The sequence below is a fragment of the Anabrus simplex genome, chromosome 1 (assembly GCF_040414725.1).
Source record: "Anabrus simplex isolate iqAnaSimp1 chromosome 1, ASM4041472v1, whole genome shotgun sequence".
Taxonomy (NCBI): domain Eukaryota; kingdom Metazoa; phylum Arthropoda; class Insecta; order Orthoptera; family Tettigoniidae; genus Anabrus; species Anabrus simplex.
The window spans coordinates 278,249,347-278,276,265 of record NC_090265.1 but is presented as its reverse complement, the minus strand read 5'-3'; the positions used below and the strand labels follow the sequence as shown (position 1 = coordinate 278,276,265).

Sequence of the window (26,919 nt, the reverse complement as noted above, 5' to 3'; positions counted from 1 at the left end):
TCAGACCCCCTTCGCCGCTCATCATTACGATGTTCATAAGTTGTATAAATCTGAAGTTCGGCCTTGTTCGACTTCATTAAATCTCAAGCAATTACTGTGAAATAAGGACGACAAAATGCATCCAACTTACACACAAAAAGGGACGTCATTTTAATATCCCAAAGGCGGGCTGACAACTAAAGATGCAATTGCAATATACTAAGAAAAATAAAGCTCAGTGTGCTCATAAAATTACACATCTCGATCCAACCCAGGAGAGATCAGGCCAATCGGAAATTTAAGTCTGTAGACACCGGACCAGATATCACGGTAACTGACAATACTAAATAAACCCCATGGCGCAACTGCCCTGATCAGCCTTGGCCTATCAAGCGACCGCTGTTCAGCCCATATTACGAGGTGACGTGTGGTCAACGTGACGAATCCTCTTGGCCATTATTCTTGGCTTTCTTGAAAGGGGCCACACTAGCTTGCCGTCAGGCAGCCCTCCTTGTAAACAGGCTGATTGGACCTCGAATCAGTCCTCAGATCTAGGTAAAAATTAATGACCTGGCCGGGAATCGAACCCGGGGCCTCCGCGTGAGAGGCAAGCAGGCTACGTCTAGACCGCAAAGCCGGCAAATGACAATAATACCAGGTCCAAAAAGCGGAGTGCAACAGGACAGAAAGCTGCAGTCATAAGAACATGCTACAATATGCGAACATTCATGAACTTGAATTAAATACGGTATCATTTAAGACGTGCTTGTCTACATTTATAACAGCCGAGTCTCCAGAAATTGTCTATAACAAATAAAAGACCACCATCATGGCTGTAGCCTTCAGAATTTCAAACTAGTAAATCAGAGCTGCTTATGATGAATCAGTAACTTGGAAACTGCAACAGGTGTTAAGTTTTAGTCTATTTAAGGCTAATACAGTAAATATCCCAGTTCTATACTAAGGGAAGCTTTCCTACAACGCACTGAAAGACTCCAGTGGCTGTAACATCACACTGAGTAGTAGAGACGCCCTTTCCGCTTCCAAGAATAGCTACCACCCACTACAAACAACCATCCAGGCGCCGCTCTGTCCATTACTAGCGTTCCTGCGTCGTCCAGCAGACAGCACAACAGCACCGCCGTCTCTGCTGGAGTTTTAGTTTCAACATCGTTGTAATAGAGTTCCAAGAAACGACATACGCTGGTGTGAACATAAAAAATAAACTCCTCGTATTGGTTACTACATTCCCATTTAATTAAAATAATAGTCCGCAGATGAACGAAAAGTTATCTTGTTTAAAAAGCCCAAGCTTTCACCATCATTGAGGACTGCACGAAGGTACGCACCATGGGAGAACAAGAACTCTGGCCAAGAGGATAAACGGCAATTATTACATTCGTCAGTACCAGAAGGTTCTCCAAGATACCTTTCCAAATACAGGGAAATCAATTCAACGATCTAGTGGAGCGTTCACTAGTGATGAAACATGGATGGCGATGACAGGATTCTTTGAGCTGACTACGGTATTCGATACGGCCTTCCTGAGTAACCTCTCAATTAACTCTTGTTTTCTTAAGATCCTAAGATCTGGAAGATAAGTGGTTTTCTTTCTTCATAATGATGATGATAATAATAATAATAAAATAATAATAAAAGAATAATAATAATAATAATAATAATAATAATAATAATAATAATAATAATAATGGCGGGCTGAGTGGCTCAGGCGGTTGAGGCGCTGGCCTTCTGACTCCAACTTGGCAGGTTCGATCCTGGCTCAGTCCGGTGGTATTTGAAGGTGTCGGTAGATTTACTGGCACGTAAAAACTCGTGCGGGACTAAATTCCGGCACCACGGCGTCTCCGAAAACCGTTAGTGACACGTAAAAAATAAGAAATAATAATAATACAGTAAAGAAAAATACACGGAATATCTTGGGGCCAATCCAGACTGAAACCGGCTAGAAACTTTGAAATAATGAAGTCCACAAAAGTGTGGAGAAAATTTCGGAGACCATAAAGAAGAGGTTATCATTTCCCGGACATTTATATACAATGGACGAAACCAGACTAACCAAGAAGTGATTCGACTACCTGTGGAACAGGAAGACAACGACGGCATGGAGTAGGAAAGTTCGTAAAGATCTCGAGAACTCCAACATCCAGGATGTTAGACAGGAAAATATTTCTGACCATGATTCAAAATTTGGAAGGGTTTCAAGTCGAAAGAACTGGAAAGACGGGAAGAGCCTGGACGGGTGAACAGAAGAAAACAGCATAGCGCCCATATGAAGGAGTACTGAGGAAGAGGAAACTTCCAAGAAAAAATGAACTGTAGCGTGATCCTAAGTGGTAAATTCGCAAATTTAAAATAATAATAATAATAATAATAATAATAATAATAATAATAATTGTTCCAGGGTATTTGTGGATCGCAGAAGTGAAAGAAGGCGCCGGGGTCTAACTACAATGTCACAATTAGTTAAAACTTAAACTGAAAGTTATATTTTCAAGATTCAAAATTTCACAATTTACAGGGACAATTAGCCAACATTAAATAAATTTCTGAATGACAAAATTGGTGGTGTAACCAGATCGTGGGCTTCAAGCCCTCACTTTACTCTTCCTGAGCTCCTAGCTCAAATTTACAAAATAGCACAATTTTACAAGGGCAGAAATTCCCTAATGCATGGAGCACTTGCTGCGTAATTTACAATATCAAGCCTCCCTCAGGCACTTTTACAACATTTGAAAAAGAGCTAACGTGCTCTCAGTTTTCCAAGCCTACTCAAGGCAACATAGCATGAAAATCTAATAGTCGCCGGCCTTACAAGGCACTATTTACAAATAGAAATTTAGTTACACAGAGGTATCTAGTACCCAACCTACAGGGCCTTAGTGAAAAGGAACAGGTTAAATAAACGGCCCGAGTATATGGAGTCGAAGACTTTTAGCTCCAAGAAAAAGAAAAAAAAAAAAGAAATAAGAACCTATAGGGCACTTGGCCGACGAAACAGGGGCTATTCCCAAACTATTGTCCGGCTCCATGGTTAAATGGTTAGCGTGCTGGCCTTTGGTCACAGGGGTCCCGGGTTCGATTCCCGGCAGGGTCGGGAATTTTAACTTTAACTGGTTAATTTCGCTGACACGTTGGCTGGGTGTATGTGTCGTCTTCATCATCATTTCATCCTCATCACGACGCGCAGGTCGCCTACGGGTGTCAAATCAAAAGACCTGCATCTGGCGAGCCGAACTTGTCCTCGGACACTCCCGGCACTAAAAGCCATACGCCATTTCATTTTTCCCAAACTACTGAGGTAGCACGCATGGAAATAACTTCAACACATGGCAGAAACAAAAGCGTTGCACCTCAAATCCAGATGAAGGGGAGCTCGAGAGGGTACATCACTCTCTATCCCCGATTTACAGTTGAAGATTTTATGAAGTTATTGCATTAGCCGGCGGAAAGTTACATTTTCAGAAAAGTAGGTTACATAGTTGATGATTCGGACCTTTCCCTCGGGTTAATCTGCGGAGCTAGCAAGAAATAAAGAAAGATGTTATGTGGCCATTACCTTGTAGAAGCTCTAGCAGCTGACGAAGAGGCCTCCCGCCACCTGCTTGACACACACACACACACACACACCGTAAGATGACGATCAGTTGGCCAAGAGACATGAAAATCCGCAGTATATAAACCCTCGGGGAAAGTTCGAGACCATTCAAGATTAAACTAGCCACACCCTCTCATGCTTATTGGGTACTTTCAAAGTTACTCAAAATAGAAGAAGAAGAAGAAGAATACTGTGATTGGTAGAAAATTAATTACAGAAATTAGGGATTGGCTGGATTCAAAACTGGCGGACTGGAAAGATAAATATTGCCAACCCAAAAATAAATGAACATCAATTAGAAAAACTTATGAATACCAAACTTCTTTAAATCAAAAGTTCTATCACTTCTCACCAGGGTGCACGAGCATAGTTTTTCGTAGTGTCAGTTATGGAAGAATGTCCAAACTTCTTGAAGAATGGCAAAACGAAACAAGTAGAAATACAGTCACTTCAGGAAACTTCACAATAACCAAATTATATCATATTTTAGTGGCGACATCTTCTGAGTAAATGTATACGTTGGCCTAGTTTAAATTTCACTGTTTCACCAGTAGAGGAGTTCTTTTAGGCGCTAGATTTAAATGCGCGGCGTTGAGTTGTACCTCCCGGTACAATAATAATAATTAATAATAATAATAATATAAATTAATGAATTAGCTATACCAATATGCTAATAAGACATACAGAAAATTCCAGTCAACAATTATACACGAAAGCCTATTCAGTACGCAATAATTAATAGGTCCCGAGAATACACATGAAGACCTTTTCATATATCGCCGTAGCGCCTAAAAATTCTCTTATGTAACAGTGCTGAGAGAAGTACTGACCCACAGCTCATGTATCACATAGAACGAAAATTCGTTGAAGGAGTTCATGTAATACTGAACCTTAAATAACGAAACCTAGTTCTAAGCTGAAATATTATCACATAGCAGATTTTCAAAGCTCCACGATGATAAAATACATTCTACTGGAGCTGAGTACACTCTTTTACAGTCTCTACAGTCACCGCTCTGAAATTCGAGTAGGGCGGAAAGATCCACGAGACCATTGCAGTTGACCATTGAAAAACACAGTAGCGCCTCGTCAACAATTCCCTGTATACAAGGGAGTCCACAGAGTGGCGGATACCTATTCTGCGAGCTTTTGCGAAGTTAATCTTCATGGGTACAAAATCCATACCTACTGTATTTGGAAATTCCTCAAATGAGCTTTTATTTCGAGATTTTACCGTTTCAACATTCAAACACCAATTATAAGCCATTATATAAGCCAGAATTCGGAGCGTAGTGTGGCTCCTTAATATAAGGTTAACCTAAAAATTCGCCTTCCGACACACTTACAGACCCCCCTTTCGTCATATTCAATTCGTTAATATCCGAGATAGAAAACACGAAAAGCTGTCGGCTAACGTTTCTAAGCAACTAGCACAATACAGCGGTATCACTACACCTATTCAACTTCTTGCTAGTACGTGATTAGCAGTAACGAATAGGCCTATATTCAGGGATATTCACCACTATGCAGGAAGGTTAAGGGCACCAGATCCATAATGGCTATCATAAACGACTTTGAATTCATGAACTCTGTTAGGAATGTACGGCATTCTGGGAATTTTTCAATGATACAGACCTCTATCTGATCTTCAGTGAACTAAGAATGTCTAGGCATAGGACAGAGAAAGTGAAATCTGTCTGCAGACGAGTAAGTGTAGAAACTCTCCAGGATGAGGAAATTAGAAATACATGGATATGATTGGTGAAAATTTCCAAAACAATTTAAATAATGTTATTGCTTTTACGTCCCACAAACTACTTTTGGACGATTTTCAGAAAAATAATATATAAAATAAGCAGGTTCACGATATAGGAACACAATGGGTGGCGTACAAGGATGGATGCTGTCGAAGAAACCGGAAGGGAATGCCTAAGAACAGCTGTGTGTAAAGATAGGAAAAAGCGAACATCTTGGAGGAATTATGAAGTAAGAGAAGCTTGTAAATGTAAAAGGTTGGCGTATCAGAAATGGCTCCAAACCAAGAATGATTCAGAGAGGGAACTGTACGTATACGAAAGAAACAAATCGAAACAATGGTTGAGTCATGAAAATATTTCAGTAATAACCTGGGAAGACAAGGTCAAGCGGCAGGGAAACATTTCCGGTCAGTAATAAAGAAAGAAAAGTAAGAAAGAAAGAAAAAGTGAGGGGAAAAAGGAAATGAATAGTGACTGAGGTAAATCAGATGAACTCATAGTAAATCCCAGTGAATCGCTGGACAGGTGGAAGGAATGTGTTGAAAAATCTTCTTAACGTAAAAGTGTTAGTGAAATTACGCCTGAGGAAGTGAAAATGATGGTAAATAAACTCAATATTCATAAACCAGCAGGAATAGATGAAATTAGACCGGAAATGGTTAAATATAGTAGAAGGGCAGGGATGAAAAGGATTCATAAAATAATAGGCCTAAGATTAGCATGGAACGTTAGTACGGTACCTTCTGATTGGACAAAAGCAGTAATTGCGACTTTCTATAAGCAAAGGAATAGGAAGGATTGCAACAATATCGGGGTATTTCATTGATCAGTATACCAGGCAAGGTGTTCACCGGCATTTTGGAAGGGAGGGAGCGATCAGTGATTGAGAGTAAGTTGGGTGAAAACCTGTGTAGTTTCAGATCACGCAGGGGCTGTCAGGATCAGTATCCGCCAGATAATTGAAAAATGCTGCGAAAGGAATAGATGTGTAGGTTTTGAAGATCTACAAAAGGCATATGACAGACTACCGGGCCATAAAACGTTAACCGTACTGAAAGATTATGGGACTAGATAGATTGTTAAAAGCAATCAAAAGGTATTTATGTTAACAATCGGGCTGCAGTGAGAATTGATGGTAGAATGAGTTCTTTGTTCAAGGTACTTACAGGGGTTAGACGAGACTGTTGTAATCTTTCCCTTTTGTTGTTCATAGTTTATACGGGTCATCTACTGAAATACATCAAGTGCTAGGGAGGGATTCAGTTAGATGGAAATGTAGTACGCAATTTAGCCTATGCCGACGACTTAGTCTTAATAGCAGACTGCTGAAAGCTTGCAACCTAGTATCAGGGAACTAGAAAATAAGTGCAATGAGTATGATGTGAAAATTAGCTTTTTCAAGACCAAAGAGGTGTTAGCGAAGAAACCTAAGAACTGAATGTCAGGTAGACAATGCGAAATTTGAACAGGCAGATCATTTCAAGCATTTAGGTTGTGTATTCTTCCAGGATGGTAGTATAGTAAGTTGAGATTGAATTAAGATGCAGCAATGCTAATGCACTGAGCTCGCAGATGCGATCAACAGTATTCTGTAAGAATCAAGTCAGCTCCCGGACGAAACTATCTTTACACCGGTCTGTTTTCAGACCAATTTTGTTGTACGGGACTGGAAGCTGGGTAGACTCGCATTATCTTACTCGTAAGTTGGAAATAACAGACATGAACGAAGCGACAATGATCGCTGGTACAAAGGTGGCAATAATGACAGGAGGGTATTCTGAATGAGGAGATAAAGGCTAAGTTAGGAAGGAGCTCTACTGATGACGTGGTACCCATAAACAGACTTCCGTGTTAAGATCATGTGAGGCGAACGGAGGAAGATAGGTTACCTAGAAGAATAATGGACTATGTCATGGAGGGTAAGAGAAGCAGAGGGTGACCAAGAGGTGGCAGGTGGTTAAGTCTTGTTTCTAATGATTTAAAGATAACAGGTAGAGAATGAACTAGGCCACAGGGCTGATTACAAATAAAGGATTGTGGAGCCGCTTAGTAAATTTTAAAGGCTTGCAGACTGTACGCTATCCTATTCCTATCATCCTGTACGCTGAAAGGCATGAAGGGGGGGGGGGTGTGTGTGAGAGATTAAAGGACGTTGGAACGCTGGCTGGGTAGAAGAGAAAAGTCGTGTACAATCATGCTGGCGTTTGAAATAGTACTGTGGTCATTGGGAAGCTAAGAAATGGTTCAAGCTCTTCGTCGCCGAAAGCGAACTTTTGAGTTTCGGTAACCGGGAAAATCCACTTACTAGGTCTAAACCCAGAACTCCATGTTAAGTTAATTACATCTGTCATTAAATTGAATTAGACATTCTACTGCCTACTGACTGCAGGTGGATTCAGTGACAACGGCTGAGCTTTGCTACCGAGGACTACAAAATTGAAGTGACTATGCGTTTCCATCAATAATGTTTAAGAGTTCACACTTTTCACGCAAAAACAAAGCAAAATTACCAGTTATTTAAAAAAGTTGTGAAGGATTAATTGATTTGTTTTTATTGTTGAAGTTGTTTATACGATAAAATTACATGTGTAGTTTTAGGTCTGTTATTCGCCATATTCCGTCATGCAACTAAATTTGAATTCGAGATTCGGGGAATATGGTGTGTGTGATATTGTTTCATTCGAATCCATGGTTTTTTTGTTTTTTTTTTTTTACCCTTTAGGTTCGAATTAATCGAGTTCAATTGCATTGCAGCTTCAGAGAAAACGATCAGGATAATTCAGCATCATTTGTTTCCCATGCTGTTTATAAATGGTATTAACTGCCAATTAGTTGGTACTTGTCTTGTGGGTTTTATAACAGAAACAACGCATGGTTCGGTTCATTTACATATTTTTGCACTCCTGTTTCAAAGTATTTAGGTTCAGTTCGCCAGTTCGGCAGCTGCTTTTCCCGCTGTGTTTTCTGTGGGTGTAGGTGTAATTGTATGGGCTAGGAACAGGAAGGAAGTGGCTGTAGCTTGAATTGCGGAGTCCCCCTGGAGTTGAGAAGGGAAACAACAAAAAAATCATTCGAAGATAGCCGACGGGGGATTCGAACCCACCTGCATACCTGCCAACTTTACAAAACCAAAAATCAGGAGAAATCAGGAGATACAAATGGTCAAACCTGCTTATTCTACATGTCTTGCGCAATACAGGAGTACTATGGTATATAAAATAACAGTTATGGTCTCAAAACCCGACTGTTGCTATAAGACGCTACAAGGCTAAAAATTACACATCTCCATTACCTCACAGGAAGTATGTTAGTGAGATGATCGGTCTCTGATAAGCCTTCTGAAAATAGTATGAACTCATGCTCTATAGGTGTGAATAATTAGTCATGCATTAAATGCCACTACTTAGCAAATGCATAGAGTAATATATTGCATCACGTGCCCGCGCGATTATGCGAAGCGCAATGTTATTTTTATCAAGTAATAAATTAAAATTCGCTAGAATTGTCTCCAAATGAATCTCTAGAAAAGTCACTAGTCACTATCTTTGAAATTCTGTCACTACATTACTGAAATGGACCCCAAATCTAGTGACTAGTCTCTAGAATCGACCAGACTGATGTGGATGAACACGAACATAGCACGCGAGAACGAGAGATTTCGCATCGCGATATACAGGTTTCAATAAACATCGCACATTCGCGCGCATTTCTCATATTAACATACGTCGATATTACATTTGAAAGCGGCCAATGAGCGAAGGACATTCAGCCACTGGCGTACAATGTTGAAATGGCCGAATTTGAAAACTAATCTTTGAAGTTCACCAAAATATAAGCTAAAATCGGGAGAAATAATACAATAATCGGGAGGCGGGAAAAACTGTCGAAAATCGGGAGTCTCCCGCCTAAATCGGGAAAGTTGGCAGGTATGCACCTGTCTTCCGAGTACAGAGCTAGCGGACGTAACTGGCAGTGCCGCAATGCTCAGAGCTAACTTGCTCGGTAATCCTGCTGTGATTGCCGCTGAAAATGGTCGGATACGGAAATATTATACTGCACACAAATTTGCTGACAAAGCAAGACGGAAACCACTAAGCCCATTCTTCTCACTTTGAGCTGATCATTAACATTATGGAAAATGGGGTAGGGGCGCAACTTTTCTTGCGTTCATGGCGTGGCTGACTTGCTGATTGTTCATGTTGTCAAAATGCACACACATTTTCAGGACATCTGACGATTCTCTACAGCGTGCGCCAAGCATCTTTATAGTATCATTTTTTTTATTTTTTGTGAAGTTTCATGTGTATACGAGTTAGGGACTAAACTGACTCCACACGTATAAGACAACTCAAAGCTATTTATAAAGGATACATCTATTTTTCTTTTACACTAATTACATTTCCAATACTGATAACCCAGAGATGAGTTAAATTTTAGAATGTAACCAGTACCATGGTGTCATACCATAACAATACCTTATTGCCGTAAGCAGAGGTATCTTTTCATATTACGTGTCTATTTTAAAGACGTAAGATTTTATTTCCTTATTTTACGCGTAGGTATAGATGCAATTTAGATACGTTTGTTGTGGGCATCCACAGAGTTTACATCTACACAGAAGCTGAATTCTATCTTGATAATGATTAAAATTAAGTCTGATAAAATATTAAATGCGAAGAGCATACCATACGGTACCACGCGCTTTTTCTTTAGCAACTATACATCCCCGGCATTTGTCTGGTGGGAGAAACCACAGAAAACCATCTTCAGGGTTGGCGATGGTGCAGCTCTAAACAATCATCTTCTGAACGCATGCTTTCAACTAAAAATAAGAATTTCCTTCCTCTTCATCGATTTTTAATTAATTTTTCTTGAAAAAGAAAGTCGTTCTAGTTCTTTCTAAATATAAAGGTAATGTTCAGATTAACAGTATCAGAAGATCAACTAAAGTAGTTAAATTTTAGCTCAAAGCAAGAAAAATTCCAATGGTCATGCTATTAATACAGATATCAATCTATATAAAGAAAGAGCCAGAAAATCGCTGTGACGACTGACTTCCAAGATATCCAACTATAGAGCTCTGTCCATGATTAGCTGAAAGGCAAATTCTCGCTGTTCGTTCCAGAATGGTAAACTACGTCAAACCCAGCTTGCCCTCCATTTCAGCCGAGCATCAAAATGTAAGCTAAGTCTTATAACTCAATTTGCTCCGAAAATCCGTGACGCAGAACGAGAGTAACATCCAATCTGGATCGGAGCGCGCGCAACCTTCGCTTGAAGCGAGGATGCTTATTTTAAAAAACATCCATCAAACAGAACACCATGAATTAAACGGAAGAAACTTACCAACTTAACGCTTCATGAGCTAAATGTAGCAATCAGCTCTAGAGATAAAATGAGATCAGAGTAGTAATTAGAGATGCATTTGAAACATACAAACCAAGTGAAGCTCCCGGCATACGAAGATGGGAATTGACTTGATTAATTACAGCGTACTCAACCACATTTAATTTAAGTGTGGCCTTTATGAAGCTTTTCGAAGCCGCTTTTTATCTGCACTATCTGATCTCCAAGTGCCGTTCCCGACCAACGCTGCATTGGTGTTGCACGATGAAAAGAATTCAGTTCTCAATGCTGTGATGGAATTTTTGAGAACCGCGTAAATAAGAATTTGACTTTTGTGCCCTTCGCATTGTTGCCAGTGTTGTGTGTTTTGTTTGTTCTCCCCCTTCTCCCTGAAGAGAGATTCAGTGTAGTGTTCTCTACTGAAGACTGCGGCAATTTGGTTTTCATTTTTATATGCACTTTGCACTGACAATTTATATTTTTGTATGTGTGCTGTAGTGTTCCTTGTACGTACATGGACAATGACCAAATGGTGTAAAGTACCAATAAAGGTCAAATTTTTTAAAAAAATTACAGCGTACGGTAGCTAGTTAAGTCCACTTTTTACAGCTGTCAGGGAAGACTCGATGCATCAAACTAGAGTCCTTTGAAAGCAACAGAGCAAATAGTGTCTGAAGTAGGCTACTCACTTCACGCATTAGAAAAAGGGCGCTAGTTCAATTCATCTGAAAGTAATGGTTTATCAATTAAGTGTAATTTCAATGAATGATATGCCCGTTCGAGCTCGTCAATTCTTTTAGGAGATATGAATACGAGAATTTTTCGTGCCAAAGTTGGAAGGACCTAGAGACCGTAAACTTCATATCAAGTAACCGAGACTGAACAACATCTACTATATCTAGGATCCATAGTCATCATAAAATGATAGCCATATTTAAAACTCAGTGTGATGGTTAGGGCCCGGATTTTTAAAAAATGCATATGCGCATATAACGCACATTTTGAACGTTAGAGCATATTTTAAAGGATAGTGCATATATAGATATTTCGCATATGTGTGGTCGATTATCTAAGATTTCTCAACGAAATGAAAAATATAATGAACTATATATATATGTTTTACATCACCTGGCAATACGAGAAACCTTTCCTGATCAAGGATAGTGCTTTCAGTGTCGGAGATGGATAATGACCCTTTTTACAACAGCTATTTCCTTCTTTCTGACATTTCAATCCATAAGCAACTACATAAGTAGAATCAGGCAGTCTTTGCCAGAAGAATGTTCCAAGCAATCAGTGCCAGTATGCAAGTCGACGTAGGACCATCATCTTCAGCGTGTAAATTAATTCTGTCCGACAACATAAAGTTATTGACCCCTGAAAACATTGAAAAACTTAACCTACTGCCATGCATCATTTTACAAGGAATGAACCTGTTTATCAATTTAACACCGAGTTAAAATTAAATAATGCGTTTGGTAAGCATTTTTATTTATTTTTAGTGCATATTTTCAACATTTTAGTGCATATGTGCATGCATATTTTTTGAGTTTTTAGTGCATATGAAACCGGGCCCTAGTGATGGTTCACAATACAATAAAATAAAATACGGACAAAAAAAAATTAACAAATTCTTAAAAAAAATATTTGGTTATAATGAACGCCAGTTTCGACTTAATTTGTGCAACTGTGAGGTTCTTGCCTGTCGAAACTAAGTCAGTATAACAAATATATGAAAAGGATACTTAAAAAATAAATTAAAATCAGAATGACGTATTTCGTCTTTAAAAACTTTGCACTCTTTGCTGGCCTAGTAAAGAGAGCGGAAGTAGAATTTATGCTGTGTGCTGCAGTAAACATTCAACTATTAGAAGGGTGTAAACAAAATTTGATCACAAATGTTTTTACATTGCTTAATCTATATATATATAAAATAGCTTGTCCTGACTGACTGACTGATTCATCATTGCCGAGCCAAAACTACTGGACATAATGAAATAAAATTTTGGGAATACATTCATATTAAGATGTAGGTGCTCGCTAAGAGAGGATTTTTGGATATTCCGTTGCTAAGGGGGTGAAAAGGGGGGTGAAGTTTTAAAATGAGTGCACCTATATCTCAAAACTTTAAAAGTTCACAAATGTAAAAATTGGTATTTAGAATCTTCTTTGAAAATAAGGAAACACGTATTTTTTTGTTTTCAGAAAATCCCAATAGGAGGGGTGAAAAAGGGTGAAAATGGGGGAAAATGTGTTGAATGCCTTTAATCAGGATACCGGTACTTATATCTCAAAAACTGAAGATATTACAGACCTGAAAATTGGTACTTTTGATCTCTTTTAAAAATAAAGAAACACGTATTTTTTTGTTTTTGGAAAATCTAATTAATGGGAGGGTGAAAAGGGGGTGAATTTTTAAAATTAGTGAATCTATATCTCCAAACTTTTAAAGTTTGCAGATGTAAAAATTGGTATTTAGAATGTTCATTAAAAATAAAGAAACACGTATTTTTTTGTTTTCGGAAAATCGCAATAGGAGGTGTGAAAAGGGGTGAAAAAGGGGTTGAATGCCTTTAATGAGGCTACTTATATCTCAGAAACTGAAGATATTATAGACCTGAAAATTGGTGTTTGGGATCTCCTTTAAAAATAAAGAAACACGTATTTTTTTGTTTCTGGAAAACCCAATTAAGGGGGGTAAAAAAGGGGTAATATTTTAAAATGAGTGTATCTATATCTCAAAACTTTTAAAGGTTATAGGTGTAAAAATAGGTATTTAGAATCTCCTTTAAAAATAAAGAAACACGTATTCTTTTGTTTTCGGAAAATACCAATAGGAAGGGTGTAAAAGGGTGAATAATGGGTTGAATGCCTTTCATGAGGATACTTATATTTCAGAACCTGAAGATATTACAGACCTGAAAATTGGTATTTTGGATCTACTTTAAAAGTAAAGAAACAGGTATTTTTTCGTTTTTGGAAAATCCAAATATTGGGGGGTGAAAACGGGGGTGAATTTTTTAAAATGAGTGTGTCTACATCTTAAAACTTTAAAATTTACAGATGTAAAAATTGGTGGTTAGAATCTCCTCTAAAAATAAAGGAACACGTATGTTTTTGTTTCCAGTAAGTCCTAATAGGAGGGGTGTAAAAGGGTGAAAAATGGGTTGAATGCCTTTAATGAGGATACACATATCTCAGGAACGAAAGATATTACAGAACTGATAATTCGCATATGGGATCTCCTTTAAAAATAAAGAAACACGTATTTTTTTAGTTTTTGGAAAAGCCAATTAATGGCGGTTAAACAGGAGTGACAAATTGGGGTGAATTTTTTGAAAGACTATATCTACAGAATATCTTGGAATCGTAAAATGTTACAGACGTAAACAGTGGGTGTAAATCTCCTGTAAATGTAAAGAAATATAGGTTATTTGTTTTTGGAAACTACTTAAGGGGAACCCAAAAAGGTGAAATTTTAAAATGAGAATTTTTACGGATATCTAAAAAACTTAACATGTTACAGAAGTGAAAAATGGTATTTTTTATCTCTATTAAACATAAAGAAAAGTGTATTTTTAGTTTTCGGAAATACCACTTGGGTGGAGGGCGGGGGGGGGGGGGGGGTTAAAGGGACTGAAAATGGTGATGAATTACTTTAATTAGGCTACTGATATCTCAAAAATGATGTTACAGACGTGAAATTTGATATTTGCAATCTGCTTTAAAAGTAAAGAAACACGTATTCTCGTAAAATCCAATGAAGGGGGAGGGGGGTGAAAGAATTGAAACATTAGTTGACTTAATTGTATGAGAATACATGCATCTAATACTAAAGTTGTTACAGACGTGAAAATTCGTATTTGGATCTCCTTTAAAAACAAAGAAAAAGGCGTTTTGGTGGGGAAACCATCTTGGAGGGCAGGAGTGTAAAGGAGTTGAATTCCTTTCATGAGGACACATAAATCAAAAACTGAAGAAGTTAGAGTCGTGATAATTGGTATTTAGAAGATCCTTTACTATTAAAGAAACAAGTAATTTTTTGCGGGAAAATTCATTTAGGGGGAGGAGAGATTATTGTGAAATGAAGTAAAAAAAAAGTAAATTATTTTTATGTGGATACTTATATCTCAAAACTGAAGGTAATAGACGTGAACATTGGTGTTTGGAATCTCCCTTAAACATAAAGAAACAAGCATCCTTTTAATTCTTTTTCGGGGGGGGGGGGGTGGCTGTAAATAAACTTAACGGCGGTGGGGTGTAGAAGGAGGTGAGACCAATTGATTTTACTGTTATTAATGTACTTATAAGGATCCTTCGTTGCTCAGGCGGCAGCGCGCCGGCCTCTCACAGCTGGGTTCCGTGGTTCAAATCCCGGTCACTCCATGTGGCATTCGTGCTGGACAAAACGGAGGCGGGACAGTTTTTTCTCCGGATACTCCGGTTTTCCCTGTCATCAGCCATTCCAGCAACACATAATAGTAATAATAATAATAATAATAATAATAATAATAATAATAATAATAATAATATTCCGGACCGTCGTCAAATTGCGGACCGCGATGGAAACGGCTCCTGGACGGGTAATGACTAAGAATGCAGTCCGGTCGCGGGTTCAGTGCCGCCAAGGCACCCAGTATGACAGCACGCCGGATCTCCTGAAGGATTATATCCGTATTAAAAATATTATAGGAAAAGATGGCAAAGATTTACGGACCCAACTGACTTGGAGGAATACCTGAGCCTAACCCGGGAAGTACGAAATCGATTGCTGGAAAGGAAGATTGAAAAATGGGAGGAAACGTGCCGTAAAATAATAGATCGGGAATTTTGGTGGATTCTCGCAGAGAATGAGTCAGATCGCGAATTTCGGCGGATTATATATCTAAAACAATAAGCATTCAATTATAAATTTCAGTATAATACCGTAGCGAAGCACGGGTATCTTGCTAGTAATATATATTTTAAAGTGGGATTTGATTGTAATTGTTCCTTAAAATGAAACACAACATTCTGTTTTTAATTAATGGTATCCTTTTCAGGTACAATCTGTTAATAAATGTTTTTCTTTTTCAGGTAATTTCTAAATTGCTGTTACTTTGAATTAGTTTCGAAAGACTGAAGAACCTCACAGTTATAAATTAATACACAATATGTGACCTTTACATACCTCGGAAAAAGTTGAGAAAATTTCCAATATTTTAAAAGAAATGTAATGTACAAGTAGCTTTTGGAACCAAAAAACGAAGTATCGCAGAAAATCGATTCAGTAAAAAGGACATTTATTGTATTTCTGGAGTACTCACATGCAGGGATTGTAATAAAATTAATATATGAAGGACTGGACATCAGCTCAGCGGTATTTAAAACGTTTCAAAGCCATACAATAAAAGAAATAGTCTGCATTTATGCAGAACACATTTCTATTAGTAACCATAATTTTAACGGAGTACAAAAAGGCATGGAAATAATTTTTAAAAGTAATATGGAGAGATGTATCGTATCCGACTCATTAGCTGAATGGTCAGCATTGAGGCCTTCGGTTCAGAGGGCTCCAGGGTCGATTCCAGACCGGGTCGGAGATTTTAATCGCGTCTGATTAATTCTTCTGGCTCGGGGACTGGGTGTTCGTGTTTGACCCAACACTTTCACCTTCATATTCAGATAACGCACTACACTACCAACCACTACAGAAACACGCAAGTCATTACATCCCTCCATATAGGGTTGCGTCAGGAAGGGCATCCGGCCGTAAAACAGGGCCAAATCAACATGTGCTACACAGTTCGCACCCACGACCCCACAGATGTGGGAAAAGCTGTAGTAGAAGAAGATAGAGATATTTATCGTCCATAAAGAGGACCCTGAAAATACTTGAAATGAATCTATCGCTGAAAATATTTCATTTAAATCTCTGCCATGACGTCTGAATAACGTGCCGTTTACCGACACGCGACACTAAACCCAACGCTGAACGCTCCACCTAGTACCAGAGCAACAGCTGACTCCCACTGACATGTCCGACCAGTCCTATCATTCTCAGCTATGTCGTTCCTCAATTTGAAAAGGAATAATATTCATTCAGTTCGGTTCCATGGCTAAATGGTTAGCGTGCTGGCCTTTGGTCACAGGGGTCCCAGGTTCAATTGCCGGCAGGGTCGGGAATTTTAACCATAACTGGTTAATTTCGCTGGCACGGGGGCTGGGTGTATGTCTCTTCATCATCATGACCATCATTTCATCCTCGTCACGACGCGCAGGTCGCGTACGGGCGTCAAATCAAAAGACCTGCATCTGGCGAGCCGAACTTGTCCTCGGACACTCCCGGCACTAAAAGCCATACGCCATTTCATTTCAATATTAATTCAGAATTACTTGTATCAAGGAACGTCACCAGTTATTTTAATCAACGACACATTTTATGGGGATACTTTCGGTATTTTAGAAATGTTAAGTGTAAACATAAAGGAATTCAATTTCCGAAAACCAGTTTTAGCGATAATTTGATTGGTGATAAAGAGAGTGCTTTTTTGTATTAAATCTAAAGCCAGAAGATTTGCCATCATCATCATCATCATCATCATGATGTAGGGGTAGTAAGTCTGCCTCTTACTCTGACACCATAGATTCGATACCCGGCCAGACCAGGCATTATAATTCTGGACTGGCAAGAGGGCTGGATGAGGTTCACTCAGCCTCGTGAAACCAACAGAGCGTATAAAAATAAATTATAAAATTAGCAACCAGCACAAAATCATAAAGCAGTCCTAAAACGGTCAGTTTTGATTACACGTGGTTTATTTATGAACATAATGACGAATGCTGAACAGATTCCGAACGAAGCTTTAATCTTTCAAAAATATATCAATGTCAACAGTTGGGAGTGGAGAGCTACTTTATTTAAATTGTTTTCCGTGATCTAACTGATCCGTAACATGTCTTCTGAATCTTTTACCCATTTTGTAACAAGTTCCTCGCTTGATTCGGCAGAATGCGTAGTGTCCTATCCCCACTGAAGAAATAGATTTTTGAAGGGAGGGCAATTACTTCCGCACATCATACCGGTAAAGCCCAGAAGCGGAACGCGACGTGAAACATTGCCACATATTCGTTCTTAGAAATCTGGCTGGCTACTTGGTTGAATGACCAACACAGTGGTCTTCGGTTCAGAGGCTCCGGGTTCGATTCCCTGAGTGGTTAATTCCCCTAACTCTAAAACTGGGTATTTGGATTCGCCTCAATACACTTGTTTTAAATTTATTAATTGGCCTTTGTCCTAATGGCCATATATCCAGCTACATTACATACAGAACAAATGTACGTTTCCAGTATTATTCACACGAAAATTATACTGACATAAAATAAGCCGTCGATGTGCAATATAGAAATATTTGTATGTCACGAAGGAATTATGTTCAGGTGGTGCAGATGCGCTGGTTGCAGTAGGAAAGTAACACTATGGTGATACCTTTCCTGACTACAAAGTTTAGAAACAAGAGTCGAGTTAAAAGGTCAGACGTTAAGGACGCCTTAAAACGCAATTATCTGACTACGGTAATGCTGTAACTGAAGGGCTCATACCACTATACTGAATAATGGCTTCTTGCCACCGCATGTATTATCCCTCAAAATTTGCCTTACTCTTTCGCATTCTAATCCTAGAATGATTACTTTGAGCCTATTCTTCGAATATCTAAATTTGTCTGAGAACAAGAAGTCTTCACAAGCCTCATTATCACGAGAACTCTGGCAGTTGTTTACAAAAGCTGTGAAGTTCTTGTTTACGCCGTACCAGCAGCTGGCCAGGCAGCACACTCGCATTGTGCTGATGATGACTCAAGGTAAAAGAGAGCGTACGTAACGTGGCCATGGAACACAGCCAGACAAAAAGAAACAGACCGGTTTTAGCAAGTATTCCTCGTCTGGGCAGCCAGGGTCAAGAACTCTAAAACTGAACCACCTCCTTTGCTGTACAGATAGTATCTGAAGAATATTATATACAGTAGTATTTTTGCCTAGCTATCATCATTTGAAGTATGTTGATAGTATTGATTTAAATTCATTTTCAGTTCAACCAGATATATAGCATGGTTCGTTACGCACTCTTATTCTATGCTGACGGTTCGGAGATCGAAATTAACACAGCTGCTCGTCATGTTAAGAGCGCTCAAATACGTGAGACTCGTGTCTATATTGTCTTACATTATAAATAAGACCCCACCCCTCTAGCAAATCCCGAGATTCTGGGTATTATTATTATTATTATTATTATTATTATATCATCGAGCGGGTCGGCTGCGCGATTCGGGCTGCGTAGCTGTAAGCTTACATTACCCCTCCATCGGCAGCCCTCAACATGGTCTTCCGTACTTGAAGAAAGACCACCGTCGTTTCGTTCCCAGTCCTCCACGTCCCATTGCCGTCGACAATCTGAGTTAGTGTGACGTTAAACTTCTAGGATTAGTCCGATGGTATTCGAATGTGTTGGAGAGGCCAGCCTCACGTCGGTAGATTTACCGGCATGTAAAAGAACTCATATGGCACAAAACCCCAGTACCGCGGATTATTATTATTATTATTATTATTATTATTATTATTATTATTATTATTATTAAACAACTAGCCACAAATAATTATCGATTTAGATTTAATTCTCAGTTTATAAGTCTTGACTTTCATGTTTTCTCAGTCTGTACGTAGGCCCTATATAAGTTACGTCACACACATTGTCATTCATACAGGTAGTTATGTAAAGTGAATAAAAACCTTCACGTTTTGTCCAGTAACTTTAGAAGTGTAAACATATGAAAATATTGACAGCAATACCAAAACAATCAGCTGTGTATTCTTCTCATAACAAGATGAAATTAGAAATTTCAGGTGAGGAGGAGGGGGATGAAAGAAGCATAAAGTTATATCGCAGGAATAGGGCTTCCATGCCGAAAACAGAAATTCTTAAATACCATAAAATGCTCATGCAATTAACTCTAAAAAACAAGCAGAAATGAAGTAATTTCATTTTTGGGGTTCAGAATATTGTGGTCGACATCTCCGAACTTACAGTAGTGCATGTGAAGTATAATGTGTAGTTTACGATAGTGTCCGTATTAGCAAGTGTATATGTGAGAAATAAACAGACTACGTGACCATGGCCTGAATTATCCTGGAGCTACAGATAATTACTTTTAGAAAGGACAAGAGTAGGACTGGATAATCCATTCAGCTTCCTCATGATGCTGACAACACTTCGTTAAAACGCTCGGACCATAGGAAGCTTCCACACGGAAACAAAACATCGAACCCAGGTCATTCTGACTAGAAGTGGGAAGGAGCCATGCTAACTCTTATCCAGAACAATGATAAAATACAAGAATGCTCCCAGGACCCACAACTAGGGCTGGGACAGATACAACGCAACCGTTTTATCGCAACCGTTTCCGGAATACAACCGTTGTCAAATGAAACCGTTGCGAGAAAATAACAGTTGCAGTTGCACTTTGCTGTTGCGTTCTTCGCCAGCACAGATCAAGTGGAGTTTCAAGTTTCACAACCGATACGTATACAAAACTTCCCCAATCGTTGCGTTTTTGACACTGGGGTTTTCCAGTCTAACTCGCAGGTGAGATAGGCTGTTCTGGAGAGCTGCCCTGCTATTGAATGATGCGCCTGACGTCACCGAGAGCCATAATAGACAGTGCTACACCAGTTCTATGGTTCGAGTGTTGTAAGGTGCAATTAGTTGAGTATTTTTAGAGTTCATTTTGTTAGTTATTCTAATTAGCCTCCATTCAGTCATGAAATACAGAACTAGTGGATCTTTAGATGCCGTGACATTTAACATTTAAAACTAATACGAAAACATAACACGACTTCAAGTCTGACTCTGTAATGACAGGCACACTCACAAAGGCGATCGTGAGTTGAGAATCAACCTTTTACGAACAACTAAAAACATAGGTATTAATCAAGGCATAATACTGCCCCAGTTTAAAGAAGGAAGAGAACTAAGAGCATTATTCCACCTCTAGGTCGCAGAAAGTACAGTAATTAAAGATGATTTTGTTATAGATTTGTAAATTTTGTTAATATTCGGATACATTTATTTGTGATTTATGCAATGTACGTTAGTAGATTTTCAAGCACACGGTAATTTTAAATTCTTCTAACCCACATTTCCAGTAGTCCGAATAGGTAACATTGTATAGTAGTAGGTTAGAAGAGTGTTAGAAACAAGAAAGTTACATTACTACTGTCGACCAAACTATTATGCTCATTCAAATGTTTATGATATGACCAGTAAGCCTATAAAATCCAATTACACCATAATTTTCCTCGTTTTATTTCACGGTAGTCACGAACGTTTGGAATTTTAAATTTGTACTTTAGTATTTTTATGGCAACTGGAACGCAGGAAGTGCTCGTTTTAAAACGTGTTTCAACAATACGTCAAGTTAAAAAATATTTCTCAAAATACGTCATCAGATTGAATCCAAATTTTAACAATATACAATGTTATGTTTTATACATTAACTTATTTATAAATTTAAGAATTTACCGAGCTCGATAGCCGCAGTCGCTTACGTGTGGCCAGTATTCAGTAATCGGGAGATAGTGGGTTCGAACCCCACTGTCGGCAGCCCTGAAGATGGTTTTCCGTGGTTTCCCATTTTCAAACCAGGCAAATGCTGGGGCTGTGCCTTAATTAAGGCCACGGCCGCTTCCTTCCCACTCCTAAACCTTTCCTATCCCATCGTCGCCATAAGACCTACCTGTGTCGGTGCGACGTAAAGCAAATAGCAAAAGAAAAAAATAAGGAGAATTTGATGTTCCCAAGGAAAAAAGCTGTTATCAATTTTGTAAGACAACTTTTTTCTTGGCTTAGGGTGGTTAGAAAACTACATTCTTGGTCGCGTTGTAATCTTCATATATATCCAATGGTTATGCTATATGAATGTGAAATTCGTAAATGAATTCAATTCATTCATATCATTTGTGTTTATCTTGGATAGAATGATATACATCACTGACTGGCCTGTACAAGGAAAGATGTGAGGCGTTGGCGCGCACTCCCTCATTTGTTCGGTAGAAGTACGTTATTTTGCAACCGTGTTATACAACGGTTGTCTGAGCGCAACTGTTTTGCCCAGCACTACCCATAACTTTGAAAATCAGTACAGGTATGCAAGTTCGTAGTTGATATCGTAATTATAGCCGCAAGACTCCTAATTTTAAAAATCCCACATGCATTGTCCGGAATTCAAATAGCAACTAAGACCCATTACTTGTGTGAGTGTTTACCCTGGGACCCACGGCGAGTAATATTGCCCTCGCCTACTTGTCGCTAGTCTCCTCTCCCTCAACCGTCCAACTCAAACTCTCAAGGCAAACATTTGTTCCCTTACGGGCCTTTCCCTTTCCTTAGCCGATATTCTCTTTACTTGGTGAAAAAGTCAACGAAATAACCAACTGTACCATTGAGGCTGACGACACGTATACCGCATGAAGCATTAAGACGATGAAGTCCAGGAGTTCGGTGTGTGAGGTACTGGTTCATTATTGTTCCCTAGGGCCAATGGCGGCGACTAACCCTCCCCCACTTTGTGAAAAAATTACATTTTTATTCCATTTTAGCCGCCTGAATCTAGGAATTATGAAGAAAAAAAGGCAATTTGTACAAGCCCTGTTATGTTATCAACTCATTTTGTTGGCTGTAAATTCTTTTTCCCCCCCTCCCCCACTTCTAATTACCAATCACCACTACTGCGGGCCTAGGTATTACTTTCTACGGCGTAGTGACAATTATCTGCCAAGACGTCAGTTTAGAATTCTGTAAACCGGAGTATTGCAATTCAGCACTGGGCTTTTGCATTTTAGATGTTACACCGTTCAAAGCAGCCAGTCTTATCGATGGAATCCCATGAAATACTTCATGTGTACGAAGAAATTAATGTTCATATGTCCCCATTTGATCTATACATCCCCAGCTGAGCTAACAAGTGTGGTTGTTACGAACAGAATCAAAAGGATTGATTTGAAAGTTGAGTGATACTTTATCTCTAGGTCTCGATCTGAAATTGTACCACTGACTTATCCACTAAGGAATTTATTTAGTTTCTCCCCACTTAAACCAATATGATGTCCATACTTTTCTGGTTTCCGAAGAGCAGACATTGCAAGAAATACGATGGAGATGAGGAAAAAAGTAACTCTGTATAAACCGGCAGAGGTTGGCGATGCTGAGATAAAAGGGTAGGAAGTTGGGTTAAAAACGATATTTAGACATGCTTGGACAGAGAACTTCAAAATGATTTCTATACCTTAAATCTAATCATTTTAAGGCAAGAGACAAGGAAGCAGACGGTGATGGTTGGTTAAATCACTAACTGGATTTCAGAGATTTCCTTACCGAAGAAAGTACGCGTAAATGAAATGTAAATAAGTCTTCCTCATTTTTCAAATTGTAACTATGAACAATAAATAAAATTGATAGTGTATTTTACGCACAAGTATGGCCTAGTATCTCATCGTGCGAGTACTAAAAGCCAGTGTTGACCTACACTGAATTTCCTACCGCCTGGCCACGCGGTGGGTGCTGGACCGGGGCGTGGTCCATAGAGCGTTCCCTACACAAGGGAAGTTTAATATGTCCAACAAATGAACCAGGATTTTGTAGCAATTATTATTATTATTATTATTATATTATTATTATTATTATGAGGTTTCGTCCCTCCCATCATATGGTCATGTGTAACAGTCTTACAACAGAAAAGAAAGAACATAACTTTAACACACAAACCACAGAAATAACGATAGCAAACAAATATTGCTGGGGGTATCATCATATTAAACTGACAGTAACACTTCGCCATTCTATACTAATTCCCCCTCAGAAATCTCATTTAGTATAATGCATATAATGCACCTATTTGCCTGAATCTTTAAAGACTCCTGAAGTATGTATAGGAGATTTTCAGTTTTAAACAAGAGAAGCCTATCTCATTACAATGTATTTTCAAATCCTTAAACTTGTAGGTTACGAATTTCAACTCTGCTAAACATAGTCTACCTTGCCATGAGCGGAACATTCACCATGAGCACTTGAAAGAGATGATGCTTTTAAATAAAATACGTGCAATATACTAAACTAAGACGCCGGGTAAATAATAGTTCCCCTGACTCCACAGCTGTTTCTATGACGAGGCGAAGCTTGAATGCGCGCATTTTTTCCTAATAAATACAGCCTTCATGCAAGATGTTAATTGGGAGTAATGACAGCTGCCTTGCAGTTTGCGAGACAGGCTTACCTGCAGTGCGTGCTGAGCAGGCACTCGTGAGACGGGAAGCAGGGCTGTATGACCGCTTCGCTTTCTCCGAGCACGTTTATTGATTGTGATGTGAAGACACTGATCCAAAGTGTGCTCCTCTCGCCGCGAATAATCTAGGCTAAAAACTCACTGGTGATTGTGAAGAAACACAAACTTGACTCAACACTAGGTCACAAACACGATAGCAGACAAGAGACCTGGTTGCCGAATGCCCAACCAGCCTACAGTAATGGCTGAAGCAGTCTGACGAGGAAACACGGTACTGCCAACCATACAACTATAACAGCGGTGAGCCGTCACGTGGTGGCACTGTGGAGGGAGGTCAAACTGCGCTTGTCTGTCACAATGCGCACCAACCCATTCTCACTGGCGTTGCCATGACTACGAGATCCAGGTTACTTGGTCCATCAGATCTCTTCTCAGAAATGGTGTTATGGCTAGTCCACACCAAAATTAATAAACAATGTTAATGAAAACATTTCTTCACATGTTAATAAACTTGTGTTAACAAACTTCTTCAACATTGTGTCCACACCAAAATTGCTGTTTGTGTGGTTACAGTTGATAGGGGCAAGAAGAAGAAAATACAGTTGCAGCTTTCAGTATTTTAGTGAGTACGATTAGAGAAAAGCGCAGACGCGAAGTGTGGCAAAGAAAAAAATCTGGGAAGGCGAGTAGAATTAAGTTTGGAAAGAACACTTATGTCAATTCATGATGAAGCAGGCTTTCAAAATTCTCTTGAGAATGCCCCTATATATCTTTCAGTTCTTGTTGACAGTAATTGGGTCTGAAATTGCAAGTAATGATGCAGATTATTGGAAAGCCGGCTCCACTAATGACAGGTTATTTTTTATAGATAGGCAATAACTTAAAAGATTCCTAGCAACTGGTGACATTTCACTTATTTGTCTAAGCAATTTCAGTTATTGTGTCTGAGGTGTTTGAAGCTTTATACAACAATGTCAAGGAATTGATAAAGGTACTAAATAAAGAAAATCATCGTTTAACCTACCTAGTTAGGATAGTATTATTTTGATGATATACAAGCGATTATGGGAGGTTAGGTTATTCAGTGAGGAGCGAAGCTGGAAATGAAACAACATTAGAACACAGCTAAAAGAATATCATCATCATCATCATCATCATCTGTTTACCCTCCAGGGTCGGCTTGTCCCTCGGACACAGCGAGGGATCCCACCTCTACCGCCTCAAGGGCAGTGTCCTGGAGCTTCAGACTCTTGGTCGGGGGATACAACTGGGGAGAATGACCAGTACCTCGCCCAGGCGGCCTCACCTGCTATGCTGAACAGGGGCCTTGTGGAGGGATGGGAAGATTGGAAGGGATAGACAAGGAAGAGGGAAGGAAGCGGCCGTGGCCTTAAGTTAGGTACCATCCCGGCATTCGCCTGGAAGAGAAGTGGGAAACCACGGAAAACCACTTCGAGGATGGCTGAGGCGGGACACGCAGTTGCCTACAAATGGCAGATGCCGCCCACCCTCATTGGAGGATCTGCCTTACAAGGGCTGCACTCGGCTAGAAATAGCCACACGAAATTATTATTATTATTATTATTATTATTATTATTATTATTATTATTATTGTTGTTGTTGTTATTCACAAAAGTTAAATAAATTTTGTTTATCAACATGCTCGAAATGTTAATGAACACGCTATTTTGTTTATTAACGTACAATAATGTTCATGAACATTGTGCATTAACAGTGTTTATTAAGAAAGTTAACGACATCATCTTGGTGTGGACGCACCGTAATAATTCATTAACGACTGAGTATTTCCTGACATCCATAACTATGGCATAGTAACAAAATTAATAAGTTTTAACTAACGAAAAAATGTCTGAATGTACCTTTTTGTTGTTGTCGAAAATTGTCAGAAATTCTACATACCGTTAATTTCACCGGAAGAAATATGTGCATCCATAATCCTTCATTCAAAGCTAGAACTTAGCCCCTTAAGTACTGTCTGTTACCTCGAAAAACCGAGCAGTCAATTTGCTTGCATTCAGAAGACGGTGAGTTCGAACCTATGATTCTGTGGTTACACATTTTTATGATGATGATGATGATGATGATGATGCTTGTTATTTAAAGAGGCATAACATCGAGGTCATCGGCCCCACACATTTGTACACCAGGCAAATGCTGAGGCCATACTGTACTTTAATTATGGTGGCGGTCGCATCCTTACCACTCCTAAACCTTGCCCATCTATCTGTTTCGGTGCGACGTAAAAAACATTTTCATGCAGAAATTTTTAAAAAATACATAGAAATAATAAATGTAGATTCTAATCAATCGCGGGGTCGTGATAACCTAGTGACGTAGTCACTGCCAAGAAAGCAACGGTTCAAAGCCCAAGCCAATGCACGTCTGATATTTGAAACGTTCTTGAGATCCGGATTTCACGAAACGCTAGAGCAGGGCCTCTCAGAGTGCACGGTGCAAAAGACGACTACGCTTGGTTGACCAGAGTGCAGGCCCCCACTTCTCGATTTTGAGCATTAGCGCTGGCTCTCTCTTTCCCCACGCCTGTCTCGCTCGCTCCACCTGTCTCCCTCTTCCTCACTTGCTCCGTAGCGCTCCAAATCCGAGCCGAGTTGAGCCGAGCTTAGCCGAGTAGCCCAGAGACGAAGCGTTGGTCCGAGCGGAGCCGAATGGGACCGATGCACTGTGCACAGGAACTCTGCGCCTCAATTTGCACCCGGAGATTTTGGGCGTTTGAGAGGCCCTGCGCTAGAGGTCCCGAGCGGATGATCATGATATCAACAGTCACATAAAACTGCAAGCTTACGTGCTCTTTCTTATCATAATTTCTTAAGTCTGCCTCTCCTTCCCTTACCCTCAATATTCAACTGCTGATCTTATTTCTGTAAAT

At 39.3% G+C, this 26,919-nt stretch overlaps 1 protein-coding gene across 1 annotated transcript in view; it reads right to left on the bottom strand.

Moving 5' to 3' along the window:
• The window catches only part of LOC136887076 (beta-1,3-galactosyltransferase 5), a 151,621-nt gene extending 127,370 nt beyond the window's left edge, over positions 1-24,251 (bottom strand). Inside the window, exon 1 of the mRNA XM_067159757.2 lies at positions 24,003-24,251. The gene's annotated coding sequence lies outside the window, so the exon portion shown is untranslated. The remainder of the gene's footprint in view (positions 1-24,002) is intronic.
• Between the last annotated feature and the right edge of the window lie 2,668 nt (positions 24,252-26,919).